Genomic DNA, 12,759 nt, shown 5'->3' with positions numbered 1-12,759 from the left:
GAGTGGAGACACTGGCTCGAGGGGTCGGATCTCCCCTTCCTTGTCTGGACCAAACACAAAAACCTAGAATACCTCAAGTCCGCCAAACGCCTTAACTCACAGCAAGCCTGATGGTCTCATCTTCTCCCAGTTCCGATTTATGCTCTCCTACTGCCCATGCTCCAAGAATGGCAAACCCAATGCCCTGTCCAGGATATTTTCTGCCTGGCAGGAGGAGTCTAGTATGCCCGAAACCTTCTTTCCTCCATGCTGTCTGGTGGGGGCCACCCTACTTGAGGTGGCGACATTAGTGTAGAAGACCCTGGAGCAAGACCCCAGAGAAGGTAACTCAAGTAACATACCACCTAACCTTCTGTTTGTTCCTTGTTCTATGTGAACCCAGGTGCTACAGTGGGGTCATGGTTCCAAGTTGGCTTGTCACCCAGGAGCTGCTCGAACCCTGGCACTCGTCTCACAGTGCTTCTGGTGGCCATCCATCAAGGAAGATGTCCAGGAGTTTGTGGCAGCCTGCGACACATGTGCCTGGAACAAGACAGCCAATCGACCCCCTGCCGGCTTGCTAAGACCCCTCCCAACTCCTCATCGACCCTGGTCTCACATCACCCTGGACTTTGTCACAGGACTCCCCAACTCAGGTGGCAACACATGTATCCTCATGGTTACTGACCGGTTCTCCAAGACAGTCCATTTCATCCCTCTGCCCAAGCTTCCCACAGCTAAAGAAACTGCCGAATTACTCATATTTCCACCTACACGGACTCCCCACTGACATCGTCTCTGACCGGGGTCCTCAGTTCACTGCGCAGTTCTGGAGGACCTTCTACAAACTCAGTGGGGCCTCCTGTAGTCTCTCCTCAGGGTTCCATCCTCAAACCAACAGCCAGACAGAATGGGTGAACCAAGATTTGGAGGTGGCATTCAGGTGCATGGCGTCCAGGAATGCCAGTTCTTGGAGTAAGTACTTACCTTGGGTCGAGTATGCTCACAACATTCTCCCTTCATCTGCCACAGGTCTCTTGCCCTTCCAGTGCTCCCTAGGTTACCAACCACCCCTCTTCCCCAACCAAGAGGAGGAGGTTGCCGTACCCTCAGCCCAGACCTTCATACACTCCTGCAGGAAGACATGGGCATTGGCCTGGAGAAGACTCATTCGCTCTGCCCTAGCATCCAAGAAACAGGCTGACAAACATCGCTCTAAGGCACCCACCTACCGAGTGGGGCAGCGAGTCATGCTCTCCACGCGCCATCTGCCACTCAGAACCATCTCCTGTAAGCTGGCCCCCAGATAACTAGGACCCTTCCTCATCAGCAAGGTAATTAATCCATGTTCCTTCAGACTGGCATTACCACTCACCATGCGACATATTCATCCCACTTTCCACATGTCACAGCTTAAACCTCTGGTCTCGAGTTCTCTAGCAGTCAGCTAAAACTAATATGATATATAAATGAGCAGGAATTGCACTGAAGACAAATATAACTGCCTAATATATTGCAGGATATTATCTAAATAATCACTGGTTTAATTTAACAATATGGCTTATACACTCATTACTCAGCAGCACATAAAATAGCACTTGATCCAGCACATGCTAAAAATAATAATAATAATAATAATAATAACAATAAACTTTATGGGGCGGCACGGTGGTGCAGTGGTTAGCGCTGTCGCCTCACAACAAGAAGGTCCTGGGTTCGAGCCCCGGGGCCGGCGAGGGCCTTTCTGTGTGGAGTTTGCATGTTCTCCCCGTGTCTGCGTGGGTTTCCTCCGGGTGCTCCGGTTTCCCCCACAGTCCAAAGACATGCAGGTTAGGTTAACTGGTGACTCTAAATTGACCGTAGGTGTGAATGTGAGTGTGAATGGTTGTCTGTGTCTATGTGTCGGCCCTGTGATGACCTGGCGACTTGTCCAGGGTGTACCCCGCCTTTCGCCCGTAGTCAGCTGGGATAGGCTCCAGCTTGCCTGCGACCCTGTAGAAGGATAAAGCGGCTAGAGATAATGAGATGAGATGAGATAAACTTTATTAACATGAGGTCATGAAATTGTAATGTGTGCCTGTGATGTTGGTTAAATTATAGCTAATTATTTGACTATTATAAATGATATATCTCGTTATGTAGATTATAAATCATTTGCTATGCTAGACCTCACATCTTCATAATTGTATTCATAAATAACTTTTGTGTGTGAGAAAAGCAATGTCTTCGATCAAGACACTGCCTCATATCCCTTCTATCACTGCGTCCTGCATGATAAACATCGTTTTGTGGACTTTTAAGTGATGATATTAATAATGAGTGAATGAGTTAGCATTGTTTGGCTTTGTTTAGGCCTCGGTCACACCGCCCGAACTTTGCTGGAGCGTTCCTGGAGCGGTGAAAAAAATTCATCACCGCTCGTAACCGTTCACCACCGTTTAACAAAAGTTGGCCCCTGTTAAAGCAATGCCGTATACGCTCGGCCACCGCTGATGTTTCTCGAGGGGCCCTCCTACCGCTCCGAAAGTTTTGAGCTGCACAAAATATTGCGAGCGGTGAGGAGGGGGCAATTTTCCGCCCCGGCAAAGTTCACCCCCGCTCCACCAATGCCCAGTCAAAGTTTGGCACCGCTAGACGCAAGTTCGTGGACGCTTGGGTCCGCTAGGCCAACGCAGAAATCTTGAACGCTGGACCACCGCTGCTTCTCCAGCATTGCCCGGGCGGCGATTAAACATTACACAAACTTCGGTGGAGCGGTTGTAAGCGTTTTACGAGCGGACACGGGGTTGCTGGAACGGTGTCGGGCGTTGAAGCAGCTATCCATGGCGGCGATGAACTTTGGTTTGGCATTGGTATAGAGGTGTCGGAGCGGGACCAGAATTTGGCTATAAATATGGGGAAAAATGGACCAGGAGCTCATTTGGAATTGAGCTGCCGTTGAGTTCAGACCTCATCTATATCGAATTTGCTCAAAGTTACAGTAAAACTGTATCACCATGGATGCTGAGAGACTTGCTATGATTAGTGCTAAACCAACTTTATACCCCCGCCGAGCCAAAGCCCGCATGCGCAGAACGCCGCTATACCAACGCTTGCGTCACCGCTAAACCAACGCTCGCTACCGCTAAACCAACGCTAAAGCAACGCCGGCTTCAGCGGTGCACCGCTAAGCCAACGCCCGTGTTTTTGATTTTTTTCCCATTTTGTGCGCGGTGACGAGCGTTGTCGAAATTCGGCCCCCCCTCCCTACCGTTCAAGGAACGCTCCAGCAAAGTTCGGGCGGTGTGACCGGGGCCTTAGTCCTTCATGTTCTTGTTTTATTGTATTTACAACAAAAACATTTTTTTTAGGCTGATTCATTCTGGTATCATGTTATATTTTTTCTTTTCTTTTTCATCGTTACACCTTATACAATTCAGCAGTGTCTTATGTAATTTGATATTTTGTTTATTCTTCTGTGAGCTGGAATTATTACATTAAAACATTTTAACAGATTTTTTTACTCTTATTTATTTTAAACCAAATATATAGCATTCATAGTACATCTGTAAAAGCCCAACTGTTTTTTTTATGTATATCACCACTATGTAACATGGAGGTTGTTAGTATATCACCACCAATATGTAACATGGAAGTTGTTAGTATATCACCACCAACATGCAATGTGGAGTTTGTTCTGAGAGAGAAAAGAGGAGAGTTGGTTAGCAATAGCATGTTCAAGCATCTTTGATAGATGACAGAGGGGTAAAAGGTGTTTTTTTTTTTCAGCAGTGAGATGATGTGGGTCCATTTAAAGCTGGAGGGAAAGTATCCGGAGGACAAGGAGTTGACAAGTTGGCATTTTTTTTCTTCAGATCATTGTGTTATGAATGATGGAGTTCTTGAGTGATAGTTATAGTCAGGTGTATGTTTGTACATTTAACATTTGTCTCTGAAACTTATAGTCTTCTGTGAAGATACTTTGTCCCTTGTCAAATGCACAAATAAAATAAAATTGAGGTGTCCACATACTTATGGCCACATAGTGAAGCTGCCTGTGGTCCTACTACATGTATTTTTTCTGTCTTCTCAGAATTAAGTAAGATAAATATACTCAGCACTCGGTGTCTAATATCCTTACACATTCCTCAACATTATTAACACTAGAACAGAGGCTTTTCATCATCACGTCACCCCCATAGCAATATTACTACGCCACCATGACAGGAAGCACACTTGTAGTGCTTCATTCAGACGAGTTAGTTGTTATTGATCAGTATGGGAAGGTTTTGCTGCATTTTTGGATGTATAAATTATTTTGAACGAAACAAAGCCATCAGTTTTTTAATTTACCAAAAGTAATTGATCATTGGGGAAAAAAGCTAGAGAGATTTCTAAATGTAGAAGGAAAAAATGGGAAAAAAGCATTCAGTGGGACTCTGTTGAATGGAGAGGTCAAATACCCAATGATATGCTCAATTCATTTCCACGAAGGTAAGAATAAAAAAAAATTAATTTCACAACTGCAGCAAGGTGCTCATTCTTATACAATGAAGTGAACATGAGCCTCAACACAGTGGTTCAGCAGAGCCTCACCTTCATCGAGATTTAAAGTGCATTTACATTTGGGGATCCTTCGGAGCACATTGTGCATGTGCTTGGGACCCAGTTGTTATGGGAAATACTGATGCTGTTTTTAGCACAATCAGTACATGCATATAACGATGTGATTTTCACAGAAACTTTGCAAGTATTGTGTCAGGTGTGCGGCAGTAGACAGATCTAAGTGCAGGAAGCATGTTTATTAGCAGGCATGATTTTTACAAAAACAAAACACAAATGAAACTGAAAGCAGAGTCATAAACATGGCTAGAAACAAATGTGACAGTGGTAATAATACTTTGAAAACCCTCTGTTTTCTTTCTTTCTGCATGCTGACTGCTCTCAAATCATCATCAGGTATTTCCCATAATGACTGGGTCTCAAACATGTGCACAATGCACTCTAAAGGATCCCTGAATGTAAATGCACTTTTTTAGTCTCGGTGAAGGTGAGGCTCTGCTGAGCTGCTGTGTTGCTCCTGTTCACTTCACTGTATAAGAATGAGCACCTTGCTGCAGTTGTGAAATTATTATTTTTTTATTCTTACCTTCGTGGAAATGAACAACAACAACAACAACAAAAACTTCATTCATCACATGCTTGTGAAATCCCTCTATGCATTTAACCCATCTGAAGCAGTGAACACACACATGCACGCACACACACATGAGCAATGAGCACACACGCACACACCCAGAGCAGTGGGCAGCCATGGTAACAGCACCTGGGGAGCAGTTGGGAGTTAGGTGCCTTGCTCATGGGCACCTCAGCCCAAGGCTGTCCCATGTTAACCAAACCACATGTCTTCGAACTGTGGGGGAAACTGGAGCACCCGGAAGAAACCCACGCAGACACGGGGAGAACATGTAAACTCCACACAGAGTGGCCCCCACCAGCCACTGGGCTCAAACCCAGAACCTTCTTGCTGTGAGGCGACCATGCTAATCACTTACATCACCGTGCCACCAAGTGAGTATACCATAGGGTATACTCTCCTTTTGACACCGAGTCCTGCTGAATGTTTTTCTAATTTTTTTTCCTTTTCCTTTTAGAAATCTCTCGAGTTTTTTTCCACAATGATCAATTACTTTTGGTAAATTAACTCATCTGAATGAAGCACTACAAGCGTGGCCCCTATCATGGCGGCATAATTACCATTGCTATGGGGTCACTTGACTGTGCAAAACCTCTATTCTGGAGATTTTCAAACCAAGCTAAAGGGTGTGCCCTCCACTTTCTCCTCACACAAGATTAACCCTCCATCTTCAGCGCAGTTATCACTTATGCCAGTGTTTCTCAAACACTGGGCCGCGGCCCATTAGTGGTCCACAAAGCGCCATTTAGTGAGCCATGAATTTTTTTCAAGTTAAAGTTAATTTTTTATTCGTAGCAGAGTACAATTGCTGGGTTGCCTTCAACATCACATCCGCCTTATTAAGCTACAGTCACACTTCAGCTTGTGATGCTTTGCAGTGGGTTATCAGTGAAAATGAGGCATTTTGGTGACGATATACACATGAGCTAAAAGTTGTGGTCACACAGTAGGTGAATACTTTACTGTCACGCCTTTGCGTGCTTGAGTCTGGCACAGCTCGAGCGGCCGCGCGCATTCATGGAGTGTGTCGTGCGTGCGCTTGGGACCCGATCATTATGGGAAAAAGCTGGTACTGATTTGAGTGCAATCAGCAGATACGGACCCTGTTTTCACAGAGGCTTTGCAAAGCATTATCATGGTCATGTTTGTTTCTAGCCATGTTTATAATGCTGTTTAAATATTTTGCTTTCTGTTTTGCTTTTGTAAATATCACCCCTGCTAATAAACACTCTTCCTGCACTTAGATCTATCTACCGCCATCTATGTAGTGTCCTGATCTCCAGATCTTTACCCCAGCCCCATATAAAAAGTTGTATGCTTCTTCCAGGTTTTCATTTGTTTATTCATGTAGAATGATTTCTGCAGCACCAGGTACCATAGTTTGAGATATAAGGGAACTCAACGGATGGATAATTTTCCAACTCATAGGAAAAAATCCTTCTTTGTTAGCATGTAAGGATCTATCCCACTGAGGGTCTTCTATATCCACTTCTTTTAAGTGTACTTCTTGGTTTTAATAACTTGTTTGTTTGTTGTACACAAACATGGCAATAAATTCTTGTGTTAATGGACCAGACTCCACTTCTGGATCATTAATACCTTTTGACTGAGAATGCCCTGCATGCATGGTTTTATGTTGGCTTCTGGCACATCCATACAGTTTTAAATACAATACCTACAAAAAAAGTTTGTTTTTATTGCATTTATTTAATTCCTGGGCTCCCATCTGTAACAAGGACTGGTGGTGCATTCCATCAATACATTTAACAGTAGATTATTAGATTCTAATAGATTAGATGAGCCAATTTTTTTAATGGGCCCTGACTTGTGAGAAGAATGAATAGGTGGGCCTCAAAGTGGAAAAGGTTGAGAACCCCTGACCTATGCAACTTTACATTGTTATACAAATGTTGAGTACAGGTCAGTTTGAGCAAAGCAGCAAGTGACAGAGAAAATTTTCTGTACGCACGTGCTTCACATCGAAGCGCCACATACAGTGGTGCTTGAAAGTTTGTGAACCTTTTAGAATTTTCTATATTTCTGCATAAATATGACCTAAAACATCATCAGATTTTCACACAAGTCTTAAAAGTAGATAAAGAGAACCCAGTGAAACAAATGAGACAAAAATATTATACTTGGTCATTTATTTATTGAGGAAAATGATCCAATATTACATATCTGTGAGTGGCAAAAGTATGTGAACCTCTAGGATTAGCAGCTAATTTGAAGGTGAAATTAGAGTCAGGTGTTTTCAATCAATGAGATGACAATCAGGTGTGAGTGGGCACCCTGTTTTATTTAAAGAACAGGGATCTATCAAAGTGTGATCTTCACAACACATATTTGTGGAAGTGTATCATGGCACAAACAAAGGAGATTTCTGAGGACCTCAGAAAAAGCGTTGTTGATGCTCATCAGTTTGGAAAAGGTTATAAAACCATCTCTAAAGAGTTTGGACTCCACCAATCCACAGTCAGACAGATTGTGTACAAATGGAGGAAATTCATGACCATTGTTACCCTCCCCAGGAGTGGTCGACCAACAAGGATCACTCCAAGAGCAAGGCGTGTAATAATCAGTGAGGTCACAAAGGACCCCAGGGTAACTTCTAAGCAACTGAAGGCCTCTCTCACATTGGCTAATGTTCATGAGTCCACCATCAGGAGAACACTGAACAACAATGGTGTGCATGGCAGGGTTGCAAGGAGAAAGCCACTGCTCTCCAAAAAGAACATTGCTGCTCGTCTGCAGTTTGCTAAAGATCACATGGACAAGCCAAAAGGCTATTGGAAAAATGTTTTGTGGACGGATGAGACCAAAATAGAACTTTTTGGTTTAAATGAGAAGCGTTATGTTTGGAGAAAGGAAAACACTGCATTCCAGCATAAGAATCTTATCCCATCTGTGAAACATGGTGGTGGTAGTATCATGGTTTGGGTCTGTTTTGCTGAATCTGGGCCAGAACAGCTTGTCATCATTGATGGAACAATGAATTTTGAATTATATCAACGAATTCTAAAGGAAAATGTCAGGACATCTGTCCATGAATTGAATCTCAAGAGACGGTGGGTTATGCAGTAAGACAACGACCCTAAGCACACAAGTTGTTCTACCAAAAAATGGTTAAAGAAGAATAAAGTTAATGTTTTGGAAAGGCCAAGTCAAAGTCCTAACCTTAATCCAATCAAAATGTTGTGGAAGGACCTGAAGCGAGCAGTTCATGTGAGGAAACCCACCAACATCCCAGAGTTGAAGCTGTTCTGTATGGAGGAATGGGCTAAAATTCCTCCAAGCCGGTGTGCAGCACTGACCAACAGTTACCAGAAATGTTTAGTTACAGTTGTTGCTGCACAAGGGGGTCACAACAGATACTGAAAGCAAAGGTTCACATACTTTTGCCACTCACAGATATGTAATATTGGATCATTTTCCTCAATAAATAAATGACCAAGTATAATATATTTGTCTCATTTGTTTAACTGGGTTCTCTTTATCTACTTTTAGGACTTGTGTGAAAATCTTATGATGTTTTAGGTCATATTTATGCAGAAATATAGAAAATTCTAAAGGGTTCACAAACTTTCAAGCACCACTGTACACTTTCACGGAGAATGTGCAATGTTCACAAGAGATAGTATCAGATGGTGTAAAAATAAGTGTGCTTTTAAGCTAGAATAAAACTGAATAAAACAAATTGGTTCAAGTGTTGCTCTGAATGCATTCATTCTTTTGTTCAGGGCTGATGTATGCGTGGTGTGGACTAAAGAAAATAAGAATAAGTAAATAATAATAATAATAATAATAATAATAATATATAAAGTCTGTGAACCCTTCAGAATTTTTTACATTTCTGCATAAATATGACCTAAAACAAAATCAGATTTTCACACAAGTCCTAAAAGTAGATAAAGAGAACCCAGTTAAACAAATGAGAAAAATATTATACTTGGTCATTTATTTATTGAGGAAAATGATCCAATATTACATATCTGTGAGTGGTAAAAGTATGTGAATCTTTGCTTTCAGTATCTGGTGTGACCCCCTTGTGCAGCAATAACTGCAACTAAACATTTCCAGTAATTGTTGACCAGTCCTGCACACTAGCTTGGAGGAATTTTAGCCCATTCCTCCATACAGAACAGTTTCAACTCTTGGATGTTGGTGGGTTTCCTCACATGAACTGCTCGCTTCAGGTCCTTCCACAACATTTTGATTGGATTAAGGTCAGGACTTTGATTTGGCCATTCCAAAACATTAACTTTCTTCTTCTTTAACCATTCTTTGGTAGAACAACTTGTGTGCTTAGGGTCGTTGTCTTGCTGACCTTATCTTGAGATTTAGTTCATGGTTAGATGTCCTGACATTTTCCTTTAGAATTCGCTGGTATAATTCAGAATTTATTGTTCCATCAATGATGGCAAGCCGTCCTGGCCCAGATGCAGCAAAACAGGCCTAAACCTTGATACTACCAACACCATGTTTCACAGATGGGATAAGGTTCTTATGCTGGAATGCAGTGTTTTCCTTTCTCCAAACATAACGCTTCTCATTTAAACCAAAAAGCTCTATTTTGGTCTCATCTGTCCACAAAACATTTTTCCAATAGTTTTCTGGCTTGTCCATGTGATCTTTAGCAAACTGCAGATGAGCAGCAATGTTCTTTTTGGAGAGCAGTTGCTTTCTCATTGCAACCCTGCCATGCATGCCACTGTTGTTCAATGTTCTCTTGATGGTGGACTCATGAACATTAGCCAATGTGAGAGAGACCTTTGGGTGCTTCGATGTTACCCTGGGGTCCTTTGTGACCTCGCTGACTATTACTCGCCTTGCTCTTGGAGTGATATTTGTTGGTCAAGGTAACAATGGTTTTGAATTTCCTCCATTTGTACACAATCTGTCTGACTGTGGATTGGTGGAGTCCAAACTCTTTAGAGATGGTTTTGTAACCTTTTCCAGCCTGATGAGCATCAACAACACATTTTCTGAGGTACTCAGAAATCTCCTTTGTTCGTGCCATGATACACTTCCACAAACGTGTGTTGTGAAGATCAGACTTTGATAGATCCCTGTTCTTTAAATAAAACAGGGTGCCCACTCACACCTGATTATCATCCCATTGATTGAAAACACCTGACTCTAATTTCACCTTCAAATTAACTGCTAATCCTAGAGATTCACATACTTTTGCCACTCACAGATATGTAATATTGGATTATTAATTTCCTCAATAATTAAATGACCAAGTATAATATTTTGTCTCATTTGTTTAACTGGGTTCTCTTTATCTACTTTTAGGACTTGTGTGAAAATCTGATGATGTTTTAGGTTATATTTATGCAGAAATGTAGAAAATTCTAAAGGGTTCACAAACTTTCAAGCACCACTGTGTGTGTAATATACTAGTGCATCTAAAAATTTAGAATATTGTGAAAAAGTTCAATATTTTCCATCAGTTATTTAAGAAAGTGAAAATGTTATATATTATAGACTCATTACACATAAATTAAAATGTTTCAAGCATTTTTCTATTTTAATTTTAATCAGTATGGCATACAGTATAAAAACATAAAAAAACCATCTCAAAATATTAGAATATTTCATTTCGAGTTTGAGTATAACAGTATGAACACAGTGTATCTCGGTCTAGTTCAGTACACACAACCACAATCATGGGGAAGACTGCTGACTTGACTGTTCCCCAGAAGATGATCACTGATGCCCTCAACAAGGAGGGTAAGCCACAAAAGGTCATTGCTGAAAAGGGTGGCTGGAAAAGGTGCACAAGCAACAGGGATGGCCGCAGTCTTGAGAGGATTGTCAAGAAAACTTGATTCAAGAACTTGGGAGAACTTTACAAGGAGTGGACTGAGGCTGGTGTCAGTGTATCAAGATCCATCACGAACAGACATCTTCAAGAAAGGGGATACAACTTTCACATTCCTAATATCAAGCTACTCCTGAGCCAGAGACAATGTCAGAAGTGTCTTATCTGGGCTAAGGAGAGAAAGAAATGAACTGTTGCTCAGTTGTCCAAAGTCCTCTTTTCAGATGAAAGTACATTTTGCATTTAATTTGGAAATCACAGTTCTAGAGTCTGGAGGAAGAGTGGAGAGGCACAGAATCCAAGGTGTTTGAAGCCCAGTGTGAAGTTTCCACAGTCTGTGATGATTTGGGGTGCCATGTCATCTGCTGGTGTTGGTCCACTGTATTTTATCAAGTCCAAAGTCGACACAGCCATCTACCAGGAGATTTTAGAGCACTTCATGCTTCCATCTGCTGACGAGCTTTTTGGAGATGCTGATTTCCTTTTCCAGCAGGACTTAGCACCTACCCATGGTGCCAAAACTACTACCAAATGGTTTGCTGACCATGATATTACTGTGTTTGATTGGCCAGCCAACTTGCCTGACCTGAACCCCATAGATAATCTATGGGGTATTGTCAAGAGGAAGATGAGAAACACCCGACCCCAAAAATACAGATACGCTGAAGGCCACCATCAAAGCAACCTGGACTTCAATAACACCTCAGCAGTGCCACAGACTGATCACCTCCATGCCACACCGCATTGATAATTCATGGTAAAGGAGCCCCAACCAAGTATTGAATGTATAAATGAATATACTTTTCAGAAGTTGGACATTTCTGTATTGTAAATCCTTTTTTTGATTGATCTTAGGGAATATTCTAATAATTTGAGATACTGGATTTCTGATTTTCATGAGCTATAAGCCATAATCATCAAAATTAAAACAAAAAAGGCTTTAAATATTTCACTTTACATGTAATGAATATAGAATATATGAAAGTTTACCTTTTTGAATTAAGTTATGAAAAAAAGGAACTTTTTCATGGTATTCTAATTTTTTGAGATGCACTAGTTCTTATATAAAATAAATAAATATATATATATATATATATATATATATATATATATATATATATATATATATATATATATATATATGGTGTGGGGAGAAAGAAGACCTCCTTTGGCTTGGGATGAAAATTCAGAAATGGCGAGCTGAGGCTAAATGAGGACCCAAGAGCAGACTCAAGCCAGGCAATGTACAAAAAGAAACTTCTTTAATGAAGTACATGGCAGAGGTACAATAGGGCTCAGGCAAAGTCGGTGGTCAAAGAACAGGCCAAGAGGTCAAAACACAGAAGAGCAGGTGGGCATGGTCAGCAACAAAAACAGGACAGAAAAATCTTCACAACAACTGAAGAAAACAGGGACAAGGGAAACCTAGGCAGAGGAAGCAAAAAACACAATCCAGAGGAACAGGCAGGTAGAACAGGGGCAAAAACTAGACAGAAAACTCGGCAAAAAAAAAAAAAACACGGAACAATACAGGCAGGGGGAATCAAGAAGTCGCAATACCAAAGGGCTGTAGCCAGGCGAGGAAAGTCTGCAAGAGACAGTATAGCAACTGGCGTAGCTCCAAACAGCTCTTAAGTAGGCCCTGGCTGATGGGAGAGGAGTGGTAGCAGGTGTGGGAGCACCGCTTCAGGGAAGATGGCGTCCAGCAGGGCAGGACTGAATTCCCGTCCCGGATCCGGCCTGGAGCCGGCATGGAAATCCCACAAAGTCAGGCATG

Source organism: Neoarius graeffei, chromosome 18 (genome assembly GCF_027579695.1).
Source record: "Neoarius graeffei isolate fNeoGra1 chromosome 18, fNeoGra1.pri, whole genome shotgun sequence".
Taxonomy (NCBI): domain Eukaryota; kingdom Metazoa; phylum Chordata; class Actinopteri; order Siluriformes; family Ariidae; genus Neoarius; species Neoarius graeffei.
Note: the sequence above shows the minus strand (reverse complement) of the source record.